Below are 17,420 nucleotides of genomic sequence, written 5' to 3'. Positions count from 1 at the left end.
GACGCGGTCATTGCTGCTGCAGAATGGCAAATGGTGCTGATTCAGTGGAGTGCTTTCCATTACCAAAAGGTCCACGCGCCTTGACCACACCCTCCCCGAAGGTGAGGAGACGCTACACGAGTGGGTCCCAACCTGGAGTACGACCCTCGGTCTCTGGCAGATGACGTCCCGCTCCCCGGTGGCCTCGTCGCGTCCACGCTCCGAGAGACACAGCCACCCGCGGGCCGAACGGAAGAATGGCCGCAAGTGCGGAGAGTCCCGGCCATTGGGGTAATGTGCGCGGAGGGCCTCTCCATTCAATCGCCCGCCACCGCTGTGAGGACACCTCGCTCGCCTCTTCCTCCACTCGCACCGGGGGAAATGGAGAGGGGCATGGATTCCATTAGTCGATCGCCTAATACGTCCGGTATTGTCCGTCGGCATTTGTACCCTGCCCACTATGTTAAAGGTCAGTTGTTTGGTGTGTCGACGCAGCTCTCGTATTTCACGAACGAATGCTTCGGAGCTACAGATAATTGGGAATCAGCATTCACACGACACTGGGTCCTCTTCCTGTGCAGCATCCCAACTGGTTAAAAAGCTCATAAGACACTGTCGCAATTTTCTCTGGCAAAAAATCAAGGTTAGAATTTCAACCCGAGGGGTACAGTGAAAGAGGATAGGAGAGTTGCTATTTATATTTTGATACAAATAGTAAAAAGACATTCATTGTCGAAAATGGCTTCATTGTTTTTCAATGTATTCTCCATGGTCATAAATACGCTTTTGTATGCGCTTGAACCAGTTCTCCACTCCGATTGAGGTTTTTCCCACTCCAAAACATGGTTTTTGAATGCTTCTTCAGGCGCCGAAAAACGTTTGCCACGCAATTATTTCTGGATTAACGGGAATGAAAAGAAGTCATTTGGTGCTAAATCAGGGCTGCACGGAGGATGACTCATGAATTCGATGTTTTGGCCGGTCAAATCGGTAGTTGTTCCAGCCGATCTGTGAGAGCTGGCATTGTCATCTACATCTACATCTACATAATACCCCGCCATCCGCCGCAAGGGCGTGTGGCGGGGGGTGGTAGGTCACCAAACGTAAAAAGGAAAAATACCACATGCAAAAAAAAAACACGGAAAATTACACCCACAGTAGCGAACACACTCATGCAAAAATCCCTTCATCCAATACTCATGCAAACACATATACCGCAAAACAAATAAAAAACTGCACCCCATGATGCAGCACGAAAGCCATCCTACAACACGGAAGTCAGGACACAACAAGCAAGAAATTGAAACACCACATGAAAATGCACCACGAAACACTCTACCCCCAAAGAGTCTGTAAAAGGCAGGGAATGTGAAGGGGGAAGGCATTATGAAGGCTGATCCCCCATTGCTGCATCTTCTTCCGCATTTATATTCCGACTAATACATGGACCCGCAGAATATTCCGGAATGCATTCAAAATGATGTAATGTATAAAATTGATGCTCGCCAATACTTTGGAGACGAGAGCCGTAGGGAAGCCAATTGGATCTATGTTAAACATAAAGATCATGCTATTAAGAGTAAATAGAAAAAAGGATTATCCAAAAATACTTATTATACTCATCCACCGGTCCAGTTACATTCATACAGATCATTCTTCCATACACTTCATTCCCCGCTTTTTATCCCTGTCAAAATGTATTGCACCTCTTTTTAATGTGCAATAATTATGCGCCATTTCTGCGTACATGTAGGGCAGTGAATTTTCAAAACGCCGTAGGAACTTCCACGATAAAATATAAGGTAGGCGTGATACTATATGAAAGCATACCTCAACTTGTAACCTCTCAAGAATAGTCTGACTGTCAACGTTAAAATTGAGACCGAATCCACTTCTCACAGTCTCACAATGAAACGTGATTTTAAAGTGCTTGTTTCAGTGTGCATTATGTGTGCCTAGGCGTGTACAGAGGATTATCACTCAGGTTTTAAATCTTACATTGGTCCATTTGTTCAACAGTTGCAAACTTGGTCCACGACGCGAAGTACTCGCGCTTAGAAACCCGATCCAGGCGGCCAGCATCGAAGTACTGAATACAAACTGCCATGCGGAAGAATTCGCTCATTATTTGCATCATTTAGAAACTTTCAACAAAGCCGCATTTTTTCTCACTTGTGCATCGACGCAATCGGAATCCGCTGCTCCGCCCCGAGAGGATCCATCGCCGTTCAATAGAATGTTGTCCCCCCCCAGTCCGATTCGACGCGGATGGTCCCTCCTCCCGCGGCTAGGGTCGGCCATTGCATTCCACTAGGCATAGGCTAGGGCCGCCACTCCCTTCACTCCACAGGCCACGCGGGGCCCAGCCTTAATTTCGGCCTCCGACGGAGGGAGAGGGACCTCACCGGGACGGTTTATACTTGCCCGCTTGGGCAGTCAATGAACTTTTGTGTGGACCCGCTTCCCGCCGATAATCTCGCCGAGGGCACTCCCAAACGTCTGTCGAGCCGAACGGCAACAACTCTCGCTCCCGGCTAAGATGGCACTCTTTCGACGGCCAAATCGGAAATGAATTCTTTTGAAATGTATCCATTGAAATTATTATGCTTAGAATATCAGTCTCTATGTCTACATTTGCGCAATACCCCAAAAACCGCCGCAGGGAGTGTGACTGGGGATGATAGGTCTCCAGCCATTCATGCACTATCCCAATTATGTCACATCTAATCAAATATTAGTTTGATCATGCACTCGAAAAATGTTAAACAGACGAAATAAAGTACTCGCTTCCACATTCAATATCAGGATATGTATATTCAAATAATGCTGTAGAACAGCTAAAAAGATGGGTCTATTACATAATAAGGAAAACATGCAGGATATTTTCAAATGTATGTAAACTATCATTTATGATTTCTGTCATGTCTATTATGATCTCTAATAGTTCGAGGAAAATACAATATTTTCAATATTTCTTTTCTAGCATTATTGTCCCTGGTTTTACGTTGGTGTTGATCTGTTTAACCATAATAATTCGAGGCCTGTAATATGCCATTAGCATTCTCAAATAAGTAGCCTGCCTCAAATTTAGGCATTCAATTTAGCCTGTATTTAAGCCTACGGTCAACCATTGGCTGATATCCTAATTATTCCTATAAGGTGGTAACACAGCTACCTTGTGAACTACAACGTTTCACAAACCTATTTACTCTACGTTGCACTCGATCTAGTTCCTACATTAAGCCAAATTCATGGGGATCCAACACACCCAAAGCATACTCTAGGTGGGGCGTAACTGACTTGAAATTACAAAACTTCTTTACCCTTTCATTACAATTCCAAAGTATCCTTTTTATGAATCCTAAATTTTTATTTGCTATTCCTCAAATTTCACGAATGAGTTTTTCCAAGGACATGCCCTTAGTTACCGTTACACCAAAGCCGATGAAACACCCAAGGTGAACGAAATCTTCTAGAATGATCACGGCGGTATCTCTGCACACATCGTTCAAACATGCAAATACGATGCCTGTTGAAAACAATCGCGAACTTTGAATTTTCGCGGGTTGAGTATATTTGATGTTCGATTTTTTGTTGCGATTCGATTCTCTCGACTATTCCATCAGCCCCCACCCCTGTAACGGTTGACCTTTTCGAACGATTTCACAAGAACGCAAAAAATTATATATATTCAGACACACACATTTAGTTCTATTGTTTCAGGATTCACTTCGTGGAAGTAATTGATATCATTATTGAAATAGAAAGAAAGACTCGTACTTTTCCACAGATTTTATTATACGGTATAACGCGTTTCACCGACTTGCGGCATCATCAGGTACAAATTTGCAAAACAGACAGAGCAAGCATATATACCCTCAGGACAGAGTGGGGGCGGGGGGGGTTGGAAGGATTTGAGAGGGGTGGGGGCTCGCAGGTGCGTTGATGGATTGTTTTGACCATTTCCAGGCTAATTTCTCGGAGAGGAGTGGGGAGGGGTATGGGAATAATTGCCCATTACAAAGTGTCGTGTTGGGGTTCACCAAGTGCCTTCTAATCTCTAATTGCTCGAGAGCGTCCATTTTTAATCCTTTTGGGAGTGTGTGTAATATCTCTGGGACAAAGTCACTGCTGTGGTCGAATTCTAGTAAATGCTTGGCGAAGAGAGAGTTGTTATTCTGATTTTTGTGACACCTTGCGTGTTCCTTGACTCGTAACTTGATATTCCTGCCGGTCTGACCGACATAAACGCTGTTGCAATCCTCGCATTTCAGTTTATAAATGCCTGATTTGAGAAGGCTATCCTGGGTGTCTTTTCCATTGGCTAGAAGTTTGGAGAGGGTTATGGGTGGGTAGAAGGCTGCTTTGAGTGAGGTGGGTAGGCAGTTGGAAATCCTATATGAAAGATCTCCCAGAAACGGGATCGAGCACCACTTAAAATCTTTAGATACTGTGGGCTGAGATACGAAAATGCTTTTTATGGCCATTGCTTTTTGTTTTTTCCGTAGTAATGTGTCAACTAGTTTGGGGTTGAAACCATTGTTGGTAGATATATTAGTGATATTCACGAGTTTAATTTTGAAGTTTTTGGGGGAAAGGGGGATGTGTAGGAGGCGGTGGATCATGGAGTGGAGGGCTGCGTGCATGTGAGAAAAGTGGTGTGCGGAATCATTAGAAATTATATGGTCTGTATATGTGGGTTTCCTATAAATTGCAAATTCGTGTCTATTATCCCTAATTGTGATCACGTATACCGCAAAACAACAAAAAACTGCATCCCAGGATGCAGCACGAAAGCCATCCTACAACACGCAAGCCAGGACACAACAAACAAGAATGTGAAACATCACTACCAAATGAACATGCACCAAAAAACACTCTACCCCCAAAGAGACTGCAAAAAGTAGAACTAATTATTTTTAGACGCTGAGGGTGGCAAGTTGAATTTTTCTATCTACAACCCTACAGTTGCTATCCCGTTTTGTCCGTGGGAAGGAGTCCTTGAGTCGGCTGGTTCTGGCATCTATTTCCCGAATTTTATATGCATGATCCAAGCGACCAATGTATGTAGGAGTACGAATAATTTGCGAGACCTCGGTGCTGAAACATGCGGATCTGAATTTATTAAATAATTTCAATCTTGATTTCCACATTTTTCGGGCTGCGTCCGCGTATGTCGTTCAAATGTACAACAGTTTCGCCAGCTATCCTGCTGGCGTCCTCAGGTCAAGGACTTGACCTGAGGACGCCAGCAGGATAGCTGGCGAAACTGTTGTACATTTAAACGACATACGCGGACGCAGCCCGAAAAATGTGGAAATCACCTACTCATCGCCGCGGAAACCTTCGAACAAATTTCAATCTTGCATTGAATCGTCTCTCAGCCAATGATTCCCACCCCAAATCCATGAGCAATACGGTGAACGCTTTGTGTTTTATCGTAGTAATTTTTTACAAAACGGGCTTCCCGGCGTTGAACCTTCTCAATTTCCCGAATGAGATATCTTTCACTCGGACCCCACACGCTACATGCGTATTCTAAATGAGGCCTTACAAGAGCGTGGTGACAACGTTCCTTGACCTTCGAGTCACTTTTGCCGACAATGCGTCTGATGAATCCCAATTTTTTATATGCTTCACCCCAGACTTTACGTATGTGAGCCCCCCAAGTTAAGTCTTCTGTGAATGTAACACCTAAGTATTTTACCGTATCAACGGGTGACTGCCTGGTGTATATCAGGCATAGGAGTCCCTCAGGTGACGAAGGCAATCGAGGCGGCGGTCAAAGGCACGAAGTGCTCTAGGCTGCAGGTCGTGGCCCATGTGGGCACCAACGACGTCACGGACCGTGGATCCGAGGAGGTCCTCCGTTCCCTTAGGGAACTGAGCTCCGAGGTGAAGCGCGTCCAGGGCGTCGAGGGGGTTCGGCTGGGACTAACGGTCTGCAGCATCGTTCCGAGGGAGGATCGCGGGTCTCTGGTTTGGAGCCGAGTGGAAGGCATAAACCAGAGACTATCGAGATTCTGCTCGGACATAGGAGCCTCCTTCGTCGACCTGAGACCAACCCTCCGATCTTGCAGGACTCCCCTTAACCGATCTGGGGTCCATTACACGGCGGAAGCGGCGAGTAAGGTAGCGGATAGGATACTCGACCACTGTAGGCCTTTTTTAGGATAGAGGGCAGGTCACTTAGTGGGTCAGTAACATCTGGGGATAGCGCGTATAATATTATTAACAAAAATAAAAAAGTCACCGACAAAACTGGCATTGATTTAGAAAGACATGTGACACGCACTTCCCCACAAAGGCGTCCTAAATTACAGTCAGGCACAAATAAGGACGTTATTCAACATCAAAATAATTTAACTATACTTGTTATAAATTGCAGAAGCCTCAAGAACAAATCAGCGGATCTAGAACACATAATCCAAACTCATTCCGCTGATATAGTAATAGGCACAGAGAGTTGGCTGTGCAATGACATAAACGACCAAGAAATTTTTCCAATAGATTTCAAAGTTTACCGACACGATAGAGATACAAGACCCGGAGGAGGGGTTTTCGTGGCAGTTAAAAGTCATTTTGAAAGCAGGCAAGTTTCATTTGAAAATAATAACATAGAAAGTGTTTGGTGCACCTTAATACGGACCAATCAACCCAACATAAATTTATGCTCTTTCTACAGACCTCCAAACTCAGATTTGAAAACACTTCACACCCTCAACGATCAAATTTACAATTTTACACGTAAATATAATAACAGCATAAACATAATTGGTGGCGACTTTAATCTCCCTGGTATAGATTGGGACAACAATATCGTTAAATCTGGGACCCGCGATCGCGAATCTTGCAATTCCATGATAAAATTGGTTCAAAGAAACTCCCTCCATCAAGCAGTGCGCATGCCCACCCGTGGAAAGAACATATTGGATCTATTTCTTACAAACACGCCTGAACGTATTATTAGTGTATCAACTGATGAGGGCTTAAGTGACCATAGAGCAATTAATGTCCACTTGGACATAGAAATAAAAATGATTGTTAAACCAAAAAGAAAAATTTATAATTACCATAAAGCAGACTTTGAATCTTTTGCCAATCAATTATACTCTTCACTACCCGAGTTCAAAACCCGCTTAAGTCATGTCAACGAGGAAGAAACTTGGACAGAATTTGTCAATATCATGCAAAAAGGAATCGTAGATTTCATACCTATAAAATACGTTAAAGCAAATCGCGACCCCAGGTGGTACAATAAAGACGTTAGAAAAGCCCTTCGAAAGCAGAGAATGCTACACTCTAGGGTAAAGAGGGCAGGCGTGAACACATCATCCCCTGAGAATAAACAATTATGGGACACATATAGATCCTCTAAAATTGAAACCAAAACACAATTACGTAGCGCTTTACTGGACTTTAAACGCAAAGTACTTTGCGAGCACTTGGACACTGACCCCAAAGCTTTCTGGTCATATGTTAGGGAAGTAAATGGGAGTAAACAAACCGTGGCTTGCTTAAGGGATTGTAGCAATATAATTCATACAGACAGTGAGGGTAAAGCTAACATCCTAAATTCATTCTTCCAAAGCGTTTTCTCGAATGATGTTGCCACCGCATATCTCCAAGAAACAATGCATACTCCACCCATGGAAAAAATAACAGTGGACCAACAAGGAATTCTAAAATTGCTTAACGAGATTAAACCCAACAAATCCCCGGGTCCCGAAAATATACCAGCTAGGTTGATAAAACATTTAGCTCCAAACATTGCCCCGTACCTTGAATTTATATTTAACAAATCCCTCACAGAGTGCAAAGTACCCAAGATTTGGAAAACCGCGCAAATAACGCCTATTTTTAAAGGTGGTGACAGGGAGGATCCCAGTAATTACAGACCTATATCTCTCACTTCTATCTGTTGCAAAATCTTAGAGCACATAATTGTCAGTTCAATAATGAGACACCTTGACAATATTAACTTTTTAAGTGACAATCAACACGGATTCAGGAAAACTCGCTCCTGCGAAACCCAATTAGGATTATTTACACATGATTTACTTTTATCGGGTGAGAGAGGTAGGCAAGTGGATGCCATCTTCTTAGATTTTCAAAAGGCATTTGATAAGGTCCCACATGGTAAACTCATTCATAAATTAAAGGTCGCGGGTATAAATAAGGGCGCCATAAGTTGGGTTAAAGATTTTCTTTCGGAGCGGGAACAGAGGGTAGTCCTTGATGGCGCTAGTTCCGACAGCGTTCGAGTCACGTCGGGGGTACCTCAGGGAAGTGTGATCGGGCCGTTGCTTTTCTTGATTTTTGTTAACGATTTGAACCGCGAAGTGAAAAGTAAAATTAGGATGTTCGCGGATGACACGGTGATCTATCGGGAGATATCTGGGGATGTGGATCGTTTTATTCTAGCGCAGAATTTAGATTGCATTACTAAATGGTGTTCTAACTGGGGATTGACTCTAAATTATAATAAATGTTCAGTGGTAAATTTCTTTAAAAGATCAACGGGATTTGCTTACAAATTAGCTGGAGGTGACCTAGCAGTAGTTGATACGGTGAAATACCTAGGTGTCACATTCACAAAAGACTTAACTTGGGGGACTCACATACGTAAAGTCTGCGGTCAAGCATATAAAAAATTGGGATTAATTAGACGCATTGTCGGCAAAAGTGACTCGAAGGTCAAGGAACGTTGTTACCACGCTCTTGTAAGGCCTCATTTAGAATACGCATGCAGCGTGTGGGATCCGAGTGAAAAAGGTCTCATTCGGGAAATTGAGAAGGTTCAACGCCGGGTTTTGTAAAAAATTCCTACGATAAAACGCAAAGCGTCACCGAAATGCTCATGGATTTGGGGTGGGAATCATTGGCTGAGAGACGATTCAATGCAAGATTGAAATTATTAAATAAATTTAGATCCGCATGTTTCAGCACCGAGGTCTCGCAAATTATTCGTACTCCTACATACATTGGTCGCTTGGATCATGCATATAAAATTCGGGAAATAGATGCCAGAACTAGCCGACTCAAGGACTCCTTCTTCCCACGGACAATACGGGATAGCAACTGCAGGGTTATAGATAGCAAAAATTCCACTTGCCACCCTCAGCGTCTAAAAAATAATTAGTTGTATTTAAATGCATGCTCTTCCACTAACCTTATGTGTTTTGCTATAATAACCCATTCTTTCCGAATGACCTCATTCATGTTCTGTTCATCTGTTTTTAAGTTTCCCTTTCAATCCCTCGTCCCTCTCCGCGGGGGCAAATTCCTGCTACCTGCAACGTTGGGAGTGTTTCATGGTGCATTTTCATGTGGTAGTGATGTTTCAATTTCTTGCTTGTTGTGTCCTGGCTTCCGTGTTGTAGAATGTCTTTCGTGCTGCATCATGGGGTGCAGTTTTTTAGTTGTTTTGCGGTATATGTGTTTGCATGAGTATTGGATGATGGGATTTTTGCATGAGTGTGTGCGCTGCTGTGGGTGTAATTTTCCGTGTTGTTTTTTTTTTTTGCATGTGGTATTTTTCTTTTTTACGGTTGTTGACCTAACACCCCCCGCCACACGCCCTTGCGGCGGCTTGCGGGGTATTATGTAGATGTAGATGTAGATCAACTACTGCTTGGTCAATTCCAGCTAATTAGTAAGCAAATCCCGTTGATCTTTTAAAGAAATTTACCACCGAACATTTATTATAATTTAGAGTCAATCCCCAGTTAGAACACCATTTAGTAATGTAATCTAAATCCTCCACTAGTATAAAACGATCCTCAGCCCCAGATATCTCCCAATTGTAATAGTCTGGTGTTTAATGACGTCGCGGAAAACTGATGTCCCCGGGCGCAACCAATGAACGCCCGTATGAAACCTCCTTGCCCTTGCCATGCATTGCTTATAATTACGAGTGTACAGTCACACAGTTTTGCCACGGATATCCCTCGGCAATCTGCCTACTGTGATCGGGTAAAAGGAAGTGTGTTTCACTGCAAAGATGACTCTCACAAGAACGGAAAGAGATTAAATGAAATTCTTGGAGTCCTGGCATACTTCTATGCGAAAGAAAAACCTATATACGCAGAGAGTAAGTGAAAAACATAATGGGGTTAGCCAACATCCTCAAGTATCTTCAACAACCCTTCTGGATGAGCATTAATGAGCATTTCCTTATGCATTTCGAAAGCTGGAGATTTTTTTGTTGCATATTACGCCTTTATCACTGGCAAATTTCAAAATATATCTCACAAAAGAAATGCATATTTCTTTGCGGGCAGCTGTTTACGGATACTACACGGGGAAATTATTCTCAAGTACAAGTAAGTTGCCACAACGCTCCTGCGAAACGTCAAATTGCATCACGCCCCGAAAGACATGAATCTTAGAAGAAGCCAGTAAGCCAGCGTGCTTCAAAACTTGGGAAACCAACGCTCCTTTTAAAATAAAAAAACGCGTTTCATTGCGGAAGGATCGTAAGCAATTAAGAGATACGGTATATTGAGTCGATTGTAAACGACGCAAGAATTGTTCGAACAAATAGCCAATAAAATACGCCAATCGAAAAAGCTGAATCCAAGAAACCTCCCGAGGCAAAATTACTGCAGTATATTCCGACCGATTTGCGAAGATAAACAACGCGGAAGTTAAGGGCTAACAAAAGCCTTCCGTTCACGTTTCTAGAGTTGTTGCGAACAGCCATCACAACACGACCAAAACTGTACACACCAAAGACATAAACCAATGTTACCAGCCTCTGCGGAAAAGGATTTAATTTGTGGCATGGCATCTGCAATGGCCTTGACCACATCTCTGGCAGCCGTACCGGGTGTGTTCTCACCAGAAGCGATACTAGCGACTCCATCGTCGAAGGCCTTCGAGGACGGCGTGTGGATAGGGGGCACTGAGTCGCCACAGTCGGCGTCGGCCGCCACTGAAACTGGACCGAGCATTTTAACTACATACCCTCATTCGTTTCTCCAATCTATCCCTTCACCTCAGCCATTGATTCATAAACACTGTTCCTCATGGCTTACTTTGAGGCCAATACACAATTATTCTTAAGATAATTCATTATCGTTTATGTGGAAAAAATTGTCCTGCTAGAACAAACTATAAATGAAACCACAGTGACATCGGATTAGTTAACTATTTAAAAGTTAAGTTTGAGGTTAAAATTTTCTTACTAAAACAAAACTGTTACCCCAAATAGTTAACAGGACAGAGTTGCAGGCGTAGCATGGTTGAAATCCTTCATGACGAAACAAGATACTTTGCTTTTCCACATACATTTTTTTTATCAGAAGCTAGGCTTCGTTGTAGCGTTAAATTTTCAGGTGATCATCTTCACTTCGATTTTTCGATTGGCGTCCAACGAAACCTGGGTCTTAATAAAAAAGAAAATTCTTTGTGATAAAGTAAAGCGTCCTCTTTCATTAGTAAACAGGAAATTACTTACATGTCGAAGTAACGAAACGGATTCGAGCTTAGCCCGTAACTACCGCTCTGATTAGAAATCAATATATTTCAAGCATCGAGGACTTCCGTGCCAATTAAAATTAAGCTACAGTGGCGCCCGTGCACGGACAGAATTAGAAGTCTTCTGATGTTTATATGTTAACTTCTACAAACGTAGATGATGTGTTTTAATTATTATTTCATTTTTTTCCAGGATTTTAAATACCTTAGTTTCGGGAAGAGCATTATAGATTTTGGAATATTATTTGCCAAGTGTTATTCCAAAAGCGTAAAAAATCGCAATACGCCGTGTCATACAGAACAATGTTTTACCAAAATAGTAGTCTCCGAATTAGTAGTCAATTAGTCGTCTCCTTCACGAGATGAGGGGGGAGTAGCGTGTACTGCTTGGAAACTTGTACTTGTCACGAATGGTTTCTCAGTGACACAATCTTATGATTTGCTACGCCATTCAGCGGTCTTAGTTTTAAAAAACGCCTTTTCACAGAATTACGGAAGGAGAGGCCAGAATGAAAACGTGTGCACAGGAGTTGTGGAGAAAAGTGAATTCTTACATATGAACGCGTTATGGCGAAAAAATGATGTCGATCCGGTGAATTACGTGATTCGGCGGACATTATTAAGGCTTTCCATTTCCGAAAACAATTTCCAATTCAAAGCACTTGGCATGCACGAGGAGCCTCTGCATTGGGGAAACTAATTCCCCACTCACCGCAGTAAAAACAGAGGAAGTGATCGCGGCGCACCATTCGTCAGCACGAAATCTCAAGGACTCCTTCTTCCCCGTTGGACAATACGGGATAGCAACTGCGGGGTTATACTGGATAGCAAAAATCCCACTTGCCACCCTCAGCGTCTAGGGAATAATTAGTTCTATTTAAATGCATGCTCTTCCACTAACCTTATGTGTTTTGTTATCATAACCCATTCTTTCCGAATGACCTCATTAGTGTTCTGCTCATCTTGTTTTAAGTCTCCCTTTCAATCCCTCGTCCCTCTCCACGGGGGGGAAATTCCTGCTACCTGCAACGTTGGGTCGCATTCCCTACCTTTTACAGTCTCCTCGGGGGGTAGAGTGTTTTGTGGTGCATTTTCATGTGGTAGTGATGTTTCAATTTCTTGCTTTTTGTGTCCTGGCTTCCGTGTTGTAGGATGGCTTTCGTGCTGCATCATGGGGTGCAGTTTTTTAAGTTGTTTTGCGGTATATGTGTTTGCATGAGTATTGGATGAAGGGATTTTTGCATGAGTGTGTGCGCTGCTGTGGGTGTAATTTTCCGTGTTGTTTTTTTGCATGTGGTATTTTTCCTTTTTACGGTTGGTGACCTAACACCGCCCGCCACACGCCCTTGCGGCGGTTTGCGGGGTATTATGTAGATGTAGATGAAATCACCCTGTGGACGTCCATCGGTGTCTAGGAAGCGTTCATTCGGAGAATTCCAGGACGGGAAATGCTGTTTCATGTCGAGAGTTTGGGCGGATATGACGAGCCCGTATCGTTTTAATGATTAATTCACTACATTTTTGCCCAATATCCGTCGTCTTTTGTTTTTAGGCTTATTGCTTTAGATATTTCTCACTGGGAAAATATTTTAGGCATTGAGAGTATGTCATCTACTGTTATCAAGCCGAATGTCTATTTTCTGTTTTTATGGTCAAACATGGAAAGCTCGTCAATTTAAAAGTCAGTCAGAGATATTTGCCATTCAAGGACATTTGGCATCTATAAAAAAATTACTCTCGTAAATTAAAATTTTTTTGTCCATAGATACTCTAATTATGACTAGTTAATTATGAAGATTTTAAGACGGCACTACAGTATTACATTGATTATAAAATGCTCCTAACAGCGTTGCAGCATATGCACGGTTTGAATGTAAAATATCGGGAAAATAGATTTTTTTCAGATCATGCAGCAATGGCTCGAAAATCTTCAAGTACATCCCTCGAGAGCGTCGACACACTTTTACCCTTGCGGCTTTTCCACGACTCGAAGGCTCTCTGGGAGGCGGATTCCGGAAGGTCCTTGAGGGTAGGCAAGTAAGCTTCTTTGACTGAGTCCCATGTTGGTGTCCTTTGAGGGAGGATTTCACTTTATAGGGAATAGAACTAATGGCCTGCCGGTGCCTAGTCGGGACAGTAGAGCAGTTGGGGAATCGTCGCGATGCCGTTGCAGAAGGTCTTCGCAAGCCGATCCTACTCTTGATCGTCCGTTAAGACCTTCGGGAGGTCCAGTTAGCGTAGATCTGTCGCATCCCTACATTTTCAGTGATAACGGCGTATGCACTGTCATCTTATCAATGCCAATACGATCACGCGCACTCTTAAACGACGCTCTGAATTCAGCACTACACGTAAGTACGCCAGGAACACATTTTTAACGATACATTTTATAAAAACCTTAGGTGTTCGCAATAATTAGGTAATTTCAACTTCTTTCTAATTATGCTAATAGTATTTGAAATTCATTGAACTTTTCTCGATGAAATTACTGACAATATGTTGGCGAAGAACAAACTCTCTTGATTCCTTCTCGTGATCGGGTCGGATCAATGTAGCCAGGGCAAAGAAAGACCCCTGAGGCGACCCAGAAGGCGAGGCGGGAGGAGGGGGACACACGCCGGCCCTGCTTCACGAAGCCTCACACGTGAGGGCCTGGAGGGCGAGCAGCCGCCTTCCCTCCCGCGGAACTCTTGGATACTCCGAAAGGCCAGCCATCTCGGGGAGAGTGAATATTCTAGCGCGGAGGCGCCAGTAATTGCGCTCTCGCGGCCGGGAGGGGGGGCGGCGGCGCCGGATAAGCTCACGAGTGCGGAGCTTTGAAAGGCTAAGCCGGAGGCGCCCAATTACATAGAAGGGAGGAAGCTGCACACGTGTACGCATAATCCACCCCCCCCCCACCTTGAAACCTCATGAGGGCGTGCAGTAATGCAGCCAAGCGACTCGGATGTGGGGGCGCGTTACCTCTTAACTAAGGCGCAACTAAGTAAGAAACACTCGCTCGCCTCCTTACACTCACTGCCACCAATGGCTAAACAAGGAAATCCACTTTACAAATTCATGTCCACCGGTTGGAGCGGAGGAGTTCTTCACAGGCCACGGAAGGAGCGCTTCAAAGCGACGGCCCCCGAGGCACGGGTTGCGTGGCCCGCGGAGATCAGAGGACGGGGGGTATCCCTCGGTCCCTTCGGGGCCAATTCACCCCCAAGTCTTTCCGTCGCCGTTCCGAAACCCTTCCCTATAGGACTCATCAAAGGACAAAAGGGCTTTGCTGGTACGTCGGGCCGGGCTTTGACCGCGCGCCGCTCGTATTATCCCAGGTAGGCATTTTATGCGCCGGGGGTTGCCTGAGAAGAAAAACAACTATTTAAGTAGGAGCGCAGAAACTAAAACTCACGCAACACCGAAACTGCTTCTAGGAAATAGGGCTTATCGGGACATCTACTGAAGTACTAATAACTTCAAGTAGAGTTTTGATTCCAAGGGCCCATCTTCCTCAAAGCACGAATCGCAAAATTAATGGACTTTGTCTGTCTGTACATCTGTGCGTACACACTCATACATACTCATGAACAGCTGAGAGTTGCATGGTTGCTTATGCAATGAAAATATGCGGTTATCTACCAGATAAAGTTTTATTTTTGGTTGTCCCTGGCACAACACATTAGCGCTGTCTTCTTAAGTTCTTAAGACTTTTCTTACTTGCTGTAAATACTTTTCGATGCGATAACTCAGTCTTCAGCTTTGAATTCTTACCCCTTTTACCCTACCCCCATCCACTTCATCCACTCTTCTTTCTCCCTCCATCCACCGCCATTCACAGCACGCTCCCCACCCCTTCATATTTTCGTCACACTGCCTCTCAGTATCTCTTTCATTCACTTGTAAGACCCTCTTTAAATTTCAAAAGCGTCCAGTACTTCGTCCTCTGCTTTACCTTTGTTCCATTTAATGCCCTCCATTTTTCTCCACACCCACGTCTTAAAAGTCTACGAATGCCTCTTATTCCATTTTCTCAATTACTAACTTTACGAGGCGCACGATACAACGCTTCGCAATAAAATTCCATGTGCCCTTTCTTTATATCTTCACTTTCGGTGAATGTAAATAATCCCGACCCAAAAGCATCAGCACCCAATGCAATTATTTTTTAATGTCCTAATTACTTTGTCCACCTTTTTAAACCGGTTCATTGATAGCTGCTTTATCTTTTTCAGTTTTGTTTCTCAACTTTAATATTTATCATATTTACCTCCATCTTGATATTCTCATTGCATATTTTGGTGATTTATCCTTTTCCCTTACTTAGTTAATTTTATCTTGAATACGTATAGTAATGGTTGCAACCATACTGGCTACCTAAACCTAAATCAACAGGTTATTCAACTGATTTGAAGGGTTTCCCAACCGCTTTCATCCCAGGTTACGGCCCATTCCCTTCTTAGTATGTGCCCGTTCCCCTCTGCAGATTTATTTATTATAACAGATGGTAGCGGAAATAAGTAGCTCTACTCTCCTTCCAAACAAAGGCCATTCGAACTCTCCACCTTGCATCCGCAACTATGCATGCTCAAGTTGCGGATGTGCCCTCTCTCTCCAACTCTTCCACTCTCCTCGTCCAATCGCAAAATTAAATGTTCACAATTTGATAGGAACACATCCTCAAAACACAAGATGAAGACGATTAAGCATTGCTACCATTTTATGATAAATTCTCTCTTAATAAAAGCAGTCGCAAGAGAAATAAGTGTTACCTTTAGTTATTTCTTCATTATAAAATAGTCTGCTTAAAGATCATTGCTTGAAATCATTATTTATAAATTATTTATTACATACGGAAAGAAGGAATAACGATCTTTTTTTTAAAAAGCATGAGTTAAGACTATGTAGAGCATTGTTTTCTAGTGACAATGATATTCTAAGCAAAAAAAGCGGATACATAGAAATAATTTTCTCCATCATCTACAGCAACAACTTCTGTTGATTTTACAAACAAATCAGCAAAACGTCGCTGTTGAAATGAAAAAAGTTTTTCACCGTATGTTTCATTCCCCTTACTTTAGTGATCAGCTTTTCCATGCTCCATTTTTTCCCTTGTTGTCGCATTTATAATATTTTCCCTTAATCCTGGACCAAGGGCAAAAACTAGAGGGTCTTCTTGTATCAAAAGCTATTTGGTAAACTCTCATTGGAAGAAAAACAATTCGTAACCAGTTCAAATGAAACTTCACAAAAGTTTTTTTCGCAATAAACTTAAATATTTGTTTTGCTTACATTTAACCGCGTTTCATTCCGAGCACACACACACAAGCAAACACTTATTATTATCATTATAAGTCAATCTACCTATGTATCTTCAAAAAAGAATGCTCCTCAGCGTCGACATATATATATATACACACACACACACACACAAACACACACACACACACACACACACACACACACACATATATATATATATATATATATATATATATATATATATATATATATATATATATATATATATAGTACAATATACAGTAACACACAATATAGAAACACAAAAAAAAGAAGAACACACACGTTATTTCTTGATATTTCGACGGAAACACTCCGTCTTCATCGGAGAGCGCACCCTGACCCTCGACGTCTTCCATCCCTAGGGGTAGTCGTGCTGGGAGGGGGGGAATCTTATTGCTAGGGAGTTCCAACGTCCGGCGGTTGGTGGCCCCATTGCGGGAGAGGTCGGATAGGGACGTGACGAACCAGAGGGTTACCTCCTACTGTATGGCTGGGGGGTTAATTCCTAACGCCACGGCTGCAGTGGAGGCGGCGGTCCAAGGCACGAACTGCTCCATGCTGCGGATGGTAGCCCATGTCGGCACCAACGATGCTTCCAGGTACGGATCCGAAAAGATTTTGGGTGCCTTTAGGGACCTAAAATCCGAAGTGGATCGTGTGCGGGAGGCATCTGGTGT

The sequence above is a fragment of the Hetaerina americana genome, unplaced genomic scaffold (genome assembly GCF_022747635.1).
Source record: "Hetaerina americana unplaced genomic scaffold, ioHetAmer1.1.p SCAF_18, whole genome shotgun sequence".
Lineage (NCBI taxonomy): Eukaryota > Metazoa > Arthropoda > Insecta > Odonata > Calopterygidae > Hetaerina > Hetaerina americana.
This window is presented reverse-complemented; position numbering follows the sequence as displayed.